The sequence below is a fragment of the Oryzias latipes genome, chromosome 10 (assembly GCF_053564925.1).
Source record: "Oryzias latipes strain Hd-rR chromosome 10, Olatipes_Hd-rR_3.1".
Taxonomy (NCBI): Eukaryota; Metazoa; Chordata; class Actinopteri; order Beloniformes; family Adrianichthyidae; genus Oryzias; species Oryzias latipes.
Genome location: NC_136246.1, coordinates 17,612,508 through 17,625,573, shown reverse-complemented (window position 1 = coordinate 17,625,573; position 13,066 = coordinate 17,612,508). Strand labels below are relative to the sequence as shown.

Sequence of the window (13,066 nt, the reverse complement as noted above, 5' to 3'; positions counted from 1 at the left end):
TATTTTGTGTCCATTACTTCTTCATAACTGATGATAATTGTCAAATTAACGTATGGTAATTGAGAAGGATTTAATTCTGTGATTTCTACACCCCTTTCCCATCTTAAAGCAGACGTTTCCACTGTGTGGTGCTGCTACAATAACACTTTTTCACATTTTGTGCTCCTCTAATCTCTTGTGGGAACAAATTGTGGCCCACTGACCTTCCAGTCTTTCTGCAGACTATTGAATAAATAATGTGCCAACAAGAGAACTGAAACACTCAGATCACAGATGCTGCCATCTTTATCTACACACACACACATCGCCAAGCATTTAAACTCCATGAACACGACAGAGACTGTTGCCAAGGCAACCCGTACTCTCAAAAACTTTCATCTTTTATAAAAGGATGATGGGAAACAAGAATCTTGGGCTGGATGCAATATACAGTACATAGAAAATATATCGCCTGTAAAACACTAAAGCATGTACAACGCAGCTTGTGACTTTGACGTTATTTTTAGGCTGAAGTTGGCTCACAATGAGCCGCACTGTTACTGTTGTGTAAGAAAGGTTCTCCCTGTGGGAATGCAAAGAGATAGGAGAAAATACAACAAGAAAAGGGTGGAGCATGATTTAATCAATTTAAAAGAGGAGCCTTCAAAAGGATAAAATAGACAAAAAAGACTTCTGTGTATAGCTCAACAACCTCCTGCTTTCCTCTGACACTCCCAAAGCTCCCCTCACCACTCCCTCCTTCTTGCTGGCATGATAACATTACTGTGTCATTCCCATTCATGGAACCAGGAAGACTTAGGCAAAGGGAGATTTCATGGAAAGAAAGAACTATAAACAGATGCTTTTTGAAATCAACAACTGGGTAAAGATTCAGCCGATACATTTTCAAACAAGCACCAAAACATCTAAATGTTCTTTATAGTTGGGGGAAACCAGTTTTATGAACAGTGAGTCAGATGTGACTAAGCGAGTACTGGAATGCGATCCTAAATCTGAAAGTGTTTGGTAAACTGTCAATCTTGCCACCATTTCTGACGTGTTGAAACTTGTCTATTATCACTGAATATCAGGTTTACCCAGGTGAAAACAGCTGTGGAGCATAACAGATGGTTTCACTGGGTTTTCTTATCCACAAAACAGGAAACTGTGGATCTTTTTTTCTTCACACATCTGGATCCAACATTCAGCAGAAGCTTGATGCATGTAAACCACTGCATGTGTGCCACTGAGTTTTCTGACAAAACTAATTCAACCCAATTTTGCACAAATAAACTAGTTCTCTTGCATCCTATGAGTGTTTTTATTTTTTGTTTTATCATAAGTTGTATATAGCTTTATTTTTCAAACTGATAATTTTCGTCAAATTCTCATGGAGCCACGTGTTTTCAAGATGGCAACCAGGCACTACATCTCAAAGTTTACAGTCTACTGAAAATCAGGAATGTTATTTGGAAAACCGGAGGTTTTACAGGGGCAGCGTATAACTAACAAGCCCCTTTAATGTTCTCAGAAGGAGGCAGAAGCCAGTCAACCTTGAAATTTGTCATCAAGCTCAAATACTGAGAGTTACTTTAGCTTATATCCTGCTAGAGAGCCTAAAAGTAGACGAAAACTGTTCAACACACAAAGCTGAATTTGTTTTATTCAGTTATTGGTGTTTTATGTGTCCTTCCACCATTAAACATCTAATTTAACCAAACATTCCAAACTAAAAAAGGTGCTATAAATCAGAAATGCAATTACCCTTAGTTTAAATTTTTATAAACTTTAAATGCAATCAAAGACAAACATGCTACACAAACAGACTACTTAAATGCAGTGAACGTATGGAGTGAGAATATCAAACAATTCAACTTGTGTAATTCCAGAAATGGAGAGATGGTGAAACTCTAGAGCAGGGCTCCCAATATAACCCTCAACAGAAAGAGCATAAATTGTTTTCCAGTTTTACCTGCCAACTGCTGTTCGTGTGTACTCACCTAGAATGTGAAATCACCTGAATCAGGTCATTAGTCCACCTTTTAGAGCAAGAATACCGTAGGTGGAATACAAGCAAGTTGGTAACTTTTGAGGACAATGTACTGATGTAGAGAAACTGATTTTCAGAATAAAGGAAAACATTGACATCCTAGAGAAATAAATCTTAGAAATCAGTAACATTGACAACAATGCATTCCAGAAGAATGTATGACAATACAAGACAATACAAGATAAAACTGAATAAGTTCAGACAGACAAACAAGTAGGATGGAAACCATCTGATTAAATCCATCTTTTTGGTAAATGCGAGTGCTGACATTTTGTGTGAAAATTTACTTTTAACTCATGTAAAAGAATATTCCTTAATAAAAAAAGAAGAATGTTCCTTACAAAAATCTTTTGTTTACCTCATTTGAGATTTTTCAACAATTTTGAGTAACCTTCTTCATTAGCAGCTAATGATCTTTCCTTATGTTTGGATGAAGTCTGAGGAGGAAGAAAATGCTCCCAGATGACTCTTTGTGTTTGGCTGCTGCACACATAAGGCAGATTCTTCCTATTCTACCTAAATCAATGAATATGTTAAAAACTGTGTCTTTGCTTTTTTATTCTTCAATAAATCTGACAAAAGTCAAGAAATTAGTCCAAGCTTTTCTGTATGTCTTGTATTATTTAATTATCAAAACACATAATATGTCTTATGATATGAAGAACAGGAAATGGAGACATTCCCCCTCCAATAACAAACTGCATATTTAATGCACATTGCCCTAAATAATTTCCAGTGTTCTACTAGAGGTTAAGATACAAAAATCAATGTATAAAAGCTAAAGAAAATTGTTAAACAGCCTTTGGTTGACAGTGACTCAGTGGGTAAAATACAAAGGGGAAAAAAGACATTGGTTTTGTTTAGATTTGTCACTTTTTATCTTGTTTTTAAAATTCTAAATTTTAACGTTTCTTAGTGATTCCTAAATGAAGATTTTCAAAGCTTAAACAAAAAGACTTTGCAACAACTTTTAGTCTCTCACACCAACAGACGGCCTTGCGCCCATTCTAATAATTAGTTAATGGAACTGTAAATGTTTAAATCAAAGAGGAAGGCTCAAATAGAACTGTTCATTTGTGCTCATACTGTCATATTCATTTGGGACCAGGTTTTTCAGTCTCCTTCAAAGCCCATACCTCTTTAACAAAATTTAACCAGTGATATGAAAGTTTGAGGAGACCTTCCAAATAAACTGAAACTCCATTTTTAACATTTTTATGTAAGCTATGAAGACCCAAGGGACGTAGCATTGTGCTACGAAAGCCATGACGTTAATTTGCCAGAACCTGCTGTTCTATAATAAGCATTAAGTCTATTTTAATTATAATTTAACTTATTTTTATAAATGCAGAATGTGACAGTGTCCAACTGATGGCACGTTGTGGCCTTTCTCTAAAAAACTGTCTTCACACCATGACAAAAGAAGGAAACATTGCAGGTACATCCAAAATATAACTCAATGTGGGACATAAATATAAAAATAGATGGAAAATAAGAACTTAAAGGTTGGTTACTGTAATCTATTTAGAAATACTGCATATTTATTGCAGTGTTTTGACCCACATCCATGCATGCCCTTCAAACTGCAGCTACAGCAGTTTTGCAGAGAAGACTATCCAAACTGGTTTGGTCACACTTGTTATACTATTGCTCAGTTCATACAAAAGACTTATAAAACACTGTGAAGGATTGAGAAGCAGAGTTTGAGAGCCAAGAGCAACACTACCAGTGGAGCATACAACCTAAAATCACAACGCCAGTAAAGTAACTACGAGTAAACGACCTCAATGACTAGTCAACCTTAACAGACCAACAAGAAGCTCTTTATTGATTTGGCGCCTCTGCATTTACATGATATATGTTGTTTTATTCCATATGCTTCAAGCCTCCTTTAATGTGTGTTTATGATAATCATTTCCATTATTTTACTTTCAACATTAGTGTGTTCAGTTTGAGCAAGGACAGATACAGAACATGCTCTTGCATGGATGCATTTTATTTAGTTTGTTTAGTAATGCTTCGTCTTCTAAAAAGCTAAGAGTGGTATGTTCACATCAGGGAAATAGTTTGGAAATGTTTTTCTGGGTGCAACTGCTCCCTCTTAACTGTTAGTGAGCAAGACGACTACAAATGTAGAAAACTTACAAAGTACCCTGGGGTATAAAACAAAAGGAAAAAGAAAATCGAGCTGTAGTCACCAAAAAACTAAAAGCAGGAGCAAATAAAGTAAGACTGCGTTTAGTACTTTATTTCTTTGTTGTAAAAATTCTTGTCTGCTGTAAATCTTTAACTGTCATACACACCTCCTTATTTCCATTTTTCAGTGTTATCACATTGGTACAAAATGTGCATTTGTTGGATAATCGGCTGAGCCAAGCATCGCTCATGGACATTTTTCTAAATCCTCGCAGCCGATCTTAAAACATTTATTTTCCTGTTGCTATTTTTGTTTTTTCGAAAAAAAATAAAATGAAAAAAAAGTAGTGGTATCTTCTAATCCACTAAACAACAATTAGTGAAAGTAGGCATTTGCTGATAATTTGGCAATCTTAATTACAATCCAAATATTTAGTTTTGCTTCAATTTATGTTCCTACAATCCAACCAGACCGATCCGTCTGAGGCAAGTTGTTAATCGAATCGACCGCTATAAAATTGTTTCAAAATGAATTAAATTGATGTTATTGATATTGGAAAATACCATTTGGATTGAGGCACAAAACGTTTATTTTACTAAAACGTAAAAACAACAAAGTACCATCACAGCAGACAACACACACTTGATGGCATCAAAGAATGATCAAGCAATCAGAGTCCAGAGTGGAAACACTGAATTTTGCAAAGACATGTGACCATACAGTGTGGTATCATGTCCTAATAAGGTTCCTGTTTGTTTATGTGAAACAAAAGCAGTGAGCTGAAGTTTCTGAAAGAAAATGTGACTGGATTTGACATGAATTCTTGTTTACTTGTTTTTACTCGTATTTAATTTACACTTGATCTTACAAGAGATGGAAGGAATCTGAAAAAGAAAGTGACTGGCGTAATTTTCTAAATACCTGTGGCCAGTGCTAAACTTTATTCTTGGCCACGCAGACTGGAGGAAGTGTTAGGGTTAGAGTTAGGATTACGGTTAGAGTTAATCCACCTAATGGTTCCTAAGCGCAGCTGTGTCTGCAGCTCACCGCTCCCTCAGGGAATGGGTCAACTGCGGAGAACAAATTTCACCCTCTTATGTGCGTGACAGCTAATGGGACTTTAACTTTAACAACAACAATTTAGCCTTGGACGCACTAAAAACATGCATGGGCAATGCATCAATGAGCATCTTATTGATATGTATTATGTGTGGCCAGCGTGGATTTCCATCACTTTTTGTGCTTGGTCGCACCTAAATCCTGAAAATAACATCCGCCATCTGAAAAACTTCACCTGTACTGTTCAGTACCCAGGTATTTATCTCTGAGTTACGCTGGTTGAACTTTTGGCTAAAGATGTCCTGGATCAATTGTAGGTTAGTGCACCAGGTCGAAGTGGATCATTTAAAATAAACCAATATCGACTATGAATCGGATCAGCAACAAAGAGATAATCCACCAATCGGAAAGTTTAAAGGCAGCTCTGAAACCTTCAATAATGGTAAAATAACTGCAATCCCATTATTTTTAATGACTCCTGCTGGCTGTCTGAGCCCAGCATGCATAAACATCACAACATCCATTATGCTTTTGGTCAAACAGAAGCGGGTATCCAACACATGCTGGCTGTCCACTGAGGCCTCCAGAGTTGCCTGATTCAAAAACATAATTGACAGTGTCCCTGACGGCCAGACAACATGAATGAAGACATCATCAGTACACATCACACGGTCATAATATTCTGCTATGGCTCACTGCAGTTTAAGGAGCGCTTTAATGTGATTGCAGGGCTCCTTTGCTGAAGGGATCTGATCTACAATGCTGACAGCTTGTTTGTCTGGCTTGCTAACCACACCCCGCAGCTATCTGTGAGGGGCTGCAGCAGCATCCTCCTCCAGGAACACGGAGACACGGGGCTGATGTCCTCGCGCTCCGTCTCAGGACTTCAAATGTAAGCTAGTAGGAGCGCGTGCGTTTCCGTTTTAGGTTTCCAATATTTTCACCTACAACGTTATGACCCCTCTTAATGTTATAGTGCGGTTATCGCAACACTTAATGGTTCCTCTTTGACTAACTGACAGTCCTCCGGGTATGTCAGAAAGGTTAATGCGGCCACTAAAGAAGACTCCCCGAGCCGCATGCTAGATGATGAACCTCGGCGGGTGTCTCATGCGGCTGGTGATATAGGCGTGTGTATAAGCAGAGAGAGGTGAAATACTCATTCCACAAATGAAACCATCGTTTTAGCACAAACCGAACAAACTAACCTGAAAAGGGGGGCACACGCCTGTGGTCACACAACACAGTCACAAGTGATGTGGAAACGCCGCTGCTTCACATCCAGGAACTGAAGCAGGGAGGCTGGACTTCGATAAGCAGCGCTGCATTCACTCACTACTTTGGCGGCTTCACGCCACGCTGACGGCGAAGAGCCCACTCACAACTTTTACTCTCCTCCAACACCACCGGGCGCGTTTTCCAACTGCTCACATCTGGGACCGTTTTTTCTCTGTCGCTCAGTGACATTAGTCTTTTAGCTAACTATCCTCCTCCCCTCGCGCGCCTTCCTCCACGCCCCCAGCACACATGCAGACGCTTTAGTGTCCACACTACGTCCTCTGCAGACAAACGGTTTATTTTTTTATTTTTGGCAGGAGCTGAATAAATAAATAAATATCCAGGCTTATGACAGAATCGACGTAAGCGGGGGGGGGGGAGCCGGGAGGGCGTTGCCGTAAACGTGATAGAAGTGCGACACCTGACTGCGTGTTCAAGGATGACTATGGCGAGCCGGATGATTCCAGCCTTGCTAGTAATGCACAAAAATGTTAACCAGTGCAACCCTAATGCATCTGTTTTGGGGTTATTATTTAATTATTGCCACACAAAGAAGGCAATTACAACTACAAAAAAATCCATATGTTCAGCTGAAAGGCTATTACTTATTTTATTGGTAAAGCAAACACAAAACATAGGCATGTCCAAAGTCCGGCTCATGGGCCATATGCACTTGCCTTCAAATTTCCATAAAAAATATTTTCAAGAACTGCACAATTTCTTGAATGGGATTTTGCGTTGCCATTGTGAACCTGTAGCTACTTGACTTTTAGAGCCTTGAAGTCCCACTCTGATCATCTTTTACATTATTTTACAAGAATTTCTAGTGTTTTTTTAATTATGATTACGCCTCTTTTAGCTAAACTCAAAAAACTGTGTCGTTCTTGGACATAGTTTGGAGAGCAGTAGTAAAAACACAGAGGTTCATCAGATATTGGGCTCTGAGTTGTGGGCAGGGCTGTTGACACAGAGTAAGCCTGCACTCATTTCCCATCATCCCTTTATTTACAGGGTCTCCTGATGGCTTACACCCCCTCAAAATCCCAATCTAACATTACTGGTGCAACAAAAATGACAAGCAAAATTGGAGCCATCCAGCCTTGTAGTTATGAGCCAGATGCCAGCTCAAACAAGGATGACAAAAATGTATATGGATCTATTTGTCTGTAAGTGGATGCATTAGAAAGGAGGAAAGCAAAGAGCTTGTGGCCCACTGACTGTAGCATCAACATCACTGCTACAGGTTTTTTCAAACAACATTTTTTGTCTGCTCCTGATTCACAAGGATTTCGATATAGAAATGCTCAGAAGAAATTCTATTTTAATCTTGATTTTCTTATTATATGTCCTCTATCATTAGAGACAAATGCTACAAAAACACATTAAAAACACCAAAAACACAATTTTCATTGGATTGGGTCTTTAACTTGTACACACAAAACATATGCATCCGCAATAACCTATTATTATCCAATCAGCAGTTAACTAGTGTAATAAATCTGCTTTCATAATAAGGCTAAAACCAGCTTGATGTCATGAACATTGATTTAATGCTAAAATGACTTGCCCTAAAGGGCGTGAGCGCTAGACGGCAAGGCCCCCTCTGGCGGGGGCAGTACTCATTTAATTAAATCAGGCCAACTTTTGAACAACCTCCCCAAATCAATCCTTCTATGCAGCACACAAAAATTATAGGAAGAAACTCAGTTTTGAGGCTGCAATAAGCATCGCCGCCCATTTCGGGCAATTATGAAATCTTTAGCAATAAATCCAAGTAAACACAGAGATCACAGAACACACATGCCTGAGTGTTTCTCTACACAACATGAGATTAAGCAAGTAAAGTAAGCATGGCCCCATTTGATTATCAATACTCCTAATGTTTCAAATATATTTATATCATTTCTGTGGGATTTCATCATTACTTTATGGGCAAAAGAGCTTGTAAAATCTCTTCCATAAGTCCAATCATGTCAACAACTATGAAAAAACATTCACCAAAGCATGAAAAATATTGCAAACCTGCACAGTTCAAAACCAAAATGAGAAAAACTGCTAATTTGGTTTAGCTGCTGACATTTTTGCAGGCCATTAGGGCCATTAGGGTGGTAGTCCCAAGCTCTTCAGACTTCTGAAAGATTGACAGCTCTAAACCCTGACAGGGTAAGAAGAATTTGCACAAAAACGTGTCATAAAACTGTTAATGTTCACATTTTTACTGTTTACGATCACAAAGTAATTTACCAACAGTACACAGGCTTACTTATTGAAAAATAAGGCTAATATCACACAGAGGAAAAATAAGGCTAATATCACACAGAGGCTTTCTTATGTCAGTGTTATGATATTTATTTGCTGAAAGTTTAAAAATTGGATGGGGTTTTTCTGCTCTATAGGTGCACATAATACTAGACAAAGCCTTTTTTTCTGGCATTCTTATAAATGTTATCAACAATTGACAAAGATTTTCACACATGTGTGTAATTTCTCCTCCTCGAGTCCAACAAAGTAGTGGGTAAAAAAAAACTCATATAGACTTGATTTATCTTTAGAAGATGCCTAATCTTTTCCTGAGGCTGAGACACTTTTTGAATTCTCAACCTTCTAATTCAAATTGACAAAGCTTCAAAGAGCAGATGTGACAAGCTCACAACAAAATACATATACCGGTATATAGAATTGACCAAAAGTTGTTGTGAACTACATTTGATATTTTTTCTTGTGTGAAAATGTTAACCTAGTTTTTCATTGTTTGTTTGTTTGTTTTTAAAAGAAAGATTTTATAAAGAATAGGTATACTTAAAAAAAACATTAAAATGGGGTTTATGCTGCCTTGTGAATCAAAAAAGTTATTTTTGTGGTGGCTCAGGTCAATTGAGAAACAAACCCAGAGGCCTTCCCACTGCTTTTCCTGTGTTACTGCATGTATTCTGTACCGAAGAGCATTACATTCTTTTATTCTGGCCTTTTGAACTTAATTTACACAGGTAGTTTTGAATTTATCTTTGTCATTTTCTGTTTGTTTGATTAAAATAAGCCAAATGATTACAGTAGGTGAACTGGGCTTTATGGAAGTGGTGAGTGTGACCCAGTTTCCAGGAGGATGCATTACTTACGCACAGCTGCCTGTGTCTGCCTCTTAACACTTCACCTGCCGGTTGGCCATTCATAAGCAGCCACAAAGACCTCCTTACTGCTCTTTGGAGGCACAACACATGCAGTTCATTGCTGCTAGGAGGGGCTGGAGGCAAAACAAAGCATTAGAGATCTTTTCAGTAGTACTCATTACTCAAATGTGCTCAGACTGGGAAGGCGCACATTTGTAAGCACATACTTTTGAAATGGATTCATAGCAAGAAAAGTCCAATTGTGTTAAGTATTGCTTTTTTAATGTTCCTGTGGGATCTAGCAACCAGACCTGCAAATTCAGTGATAAAAAAAATACCACTGGAGCAAGCACAGAGGACAGAAGCAAATTTGTGTAGTGTTTATATGGTGTGGGACTGACTCAGCAAGCAAAAGTGTGTTACACTGAGATGTAATTGTTTTGCCTGAGGTGCTTTTATCTTTCTGTTTTTGTGATGAAAGGAATTTTATCAGCCTTTCACTGTGCAAAGAGAACAGTTCTCATCGACCAGATGAGGAAAATATTTCCATTTGACAAAGTAGAGCTATTTCTATCCATATTATTGACCATATTATTGTGTTAACTATAATTTAAATAAGAAATTCAAAACTGTAGTCAAGAGTAGTAAGCTTTTTTTTTTTCAATTTAAGGACCTTTACCAATCTAAAGTCTATAGTTCCTAGGGTTCACCGATAAAAATGCATACATTGTTACAAAAATCTTGAGGAAAAATGACATTAATACATCAATACAAAATCTTGGTCTTTACAGTTATTCAATACTCCAAAGACTTTATGAATTAAGATTACCTTTACAACTACTATGACTGCTTGTAATCATTATTTCTAGAGGCAGCACATTCCAGTAAGAAGTTGCTTCATATGACATACACTTGGTTTTCAAAACATTCAGTTTTGTTTCTTAACCATCCATTCAGAGAGACATACTAGTTGTAGCATAATAGCAGTTGTAGTATTATAACGACTTGAACTAAGCTAGAAGAGTGATATGCTGTACTAGTATCATCTGCAAATATTGTCATGTCAGCTTTACTTAAGGCATCTTTTACAAAAACACTGTAGAGCAAAGGGCCAAGACAGCTCTCTTGTGGAATCCCACACCTAGGGTACACAGTGTTTAAATACACACATTGAATACAACTTGCTATTTTCTATTAGCCAAGTAACTGTTTATGAAGTTAACAGCAGTTTTTGAAACCTTAAACAGACAGTTTTTCCACCGAAGTTTATGGTTGATAATATCAAAAGCTGCATGTGCCAAAATCCCAAAACACAACACCTACCAATGATTTATGAGGCATAAGGTATAATCCATGTGATCCATGTTTTAATTCTAAGCTTTTAAAGTGATTGTTATATTATAAAATTAACATAATCACGTTACATTTTTCAGCAAGGAGCTCTGACAACTATAAGCTTAGCATATTCATGAATGCTAAGTATCCAATTATAGCTTTTTAGAGATGAATTTAGGTATTCTGGGGGGAAACAAATAAACATATAAAGAATGACCAGTGCTAAACGGCCAACTTTACTGAAGTTAACATAAAGACATGCACACACTCAGAAAGAAGCAGTAAATGAAACAGCAAAGACTTTTAGTTATGTCCATTTCACCAACAGACCTTTTTTCAAAACACTAAACTGTAATCCTATGATTTAGAACCGTAATTTTAAGAGATGAGATCTGAAAAGACAGGTCGAAGTAATAAGCTTGGATTTTTTCTGTGGTTGTTAGGACTGTACTGGGTGTCAAAGAAAAGTCTTAAATATGTTCAGCAAAAATAACTGATGTGGTTAGGCAACCTCTATCAAGAATTGCAAAAATTAAGAATACCTCATTGTTACATTTGTGTGCCATTACCTACTTTGCCTAAATTAAATAGATAGGCCTCTGGGTGCAAGCACATAAGCCTTCTCAAAAGACAGTTTGTGTAAAACTGAAGCTGTGCATAAGAGACTCAAACCAGTAAAGGAGTGTTGCTTATCTTCTAAACTGGATTTTACTAATCTACTAATCATGTGGAATTTACATAACTGCTTTACTGCAGTTGCATTTAGCCAATTTACCCTCATTTCTAAAATGCTTTTCTTTCAGAGAGCGACTTCTACTTGAACTTGACTTTTGATCTTGACCCTTGAGGCTTTTTTTTCTCAACCATTATTTAGTTTGTCTGTTTCCCTTCCTGTTTGCCCAAAGTCACATTCTGAACAAAGACTACCAAAAACATGTTCTTTTCTTTTTTTCTAAAGTGACAACCTTGTGATGTTCTCCTCATTAATCCATAATCTTAAAGTAAATTTATCAAATTAAGAATTTGCTTTTTTAGGACATAAACTCCAATAGTATTTATTTTATAACTTTTTTTGGATATATGCTCTGATTTTGGGTAGTGTATACCACTTGGATTCTAGAAAAGGTGACAAATGGGATATTTTCAACTCACATTCTGTCTTTTTTTGCATCCTTTTAACTAGGGGGCTTTGTTTCTAGCTGTATAAAACCTGGACATGCCCCATGGACCTTTTAACCTTTTTATCCTTTTTATATGACATTGCAATGAGTTGATAACGTTTTTGCCATCTGCCATTTTGTTGCTTCGTTTTCCAAAATACCCGTTGTTTACCTTGTTCTGGAAAAGTCATTGTAGACGTTTTACAAACTTAAGTGTGCTTAAGTGTAACTAAACCCCTCTCCCAGTAAAGCAAGGAGTATACCCACTTTGCTAGTCACTCAAACCTTTTTTAAATCAAATGTTTTTACAAAGTCAACATTTTATTTTTGATCATTTATACCTTTAAAGTACTGCTAATGCTGTTTTTGGCAAGTAGCTATACCAGGCCCTTAGCCAAAGGTAGTTAAATCTACTGAAATGTACAACACATAAACTTAGTCTATGTTATGAGTAAAGCAGTATACTTGACGTTTACCTTTTATTTGTTATTTATATGTATAAAAAAGGATGTTCTTGGGTTGGAATTTAACCCTTAGCGAAATATAGTACACTCAGTTATTTTACTAAGTATGCTTGAGTACAAGTCTCACTTTTAGGATACTGGTACACTAAATATACTTGTAGTAGACTAAAGTAGAATTTCTTTTACCAAGAGAATACATGTAGATATTTTGAATTTACAGGGGTTTTTTTTATTTTGTGACTTCTCACAAAAAATAAACAATAAACAATTTTTTGTGTTCTCGTGCTCTGTTAGATGCCTAAATAACTACAAATATATGTTAAAAATGAAATAATGTTAAAAAAACACATGATATATAAATAAATCAAAGCGTGTGAAAATAATTGGAATTTGGTTATTTTTTACTGCTAGCATTCCTGTCATCTTCCTGTCCCCATAACCAATCAAATCATGCTCAAAGTGAGGAAGTGATCCCTTTCATCCAATCACCGTCCTCA

At 36.9% G+C, this 13,066-nt stretch overlaps 1 protein-coding gene across 3 annotated transcripts in view; it reads right to left on the bottom strand.

The window, feature by feature from the left end:
- Positions 1–6,868, bottom strand: part of jakmip1 (janus kinase and microtubule interacting protein 1) — a 34,767-nt gene extending 27,899 nt beyond the window's left edge. For 2 of the 3 annotated variants that reach the window (XM_020706552.3, XM_023959128.2), the window contains exon 1: positions 6,434–6,868. The gene's annotated coding sequence lies outside the window, so the exon portion shown is untranslated. The remainder of the gene's footprint in view (positions 1–6,433) is intronic. The other variant, XM_023959127.2, reaches the window with a different exon arrangement.
- Positions 6,869–13,066: the final 6,198 nt, after the last annotated feature.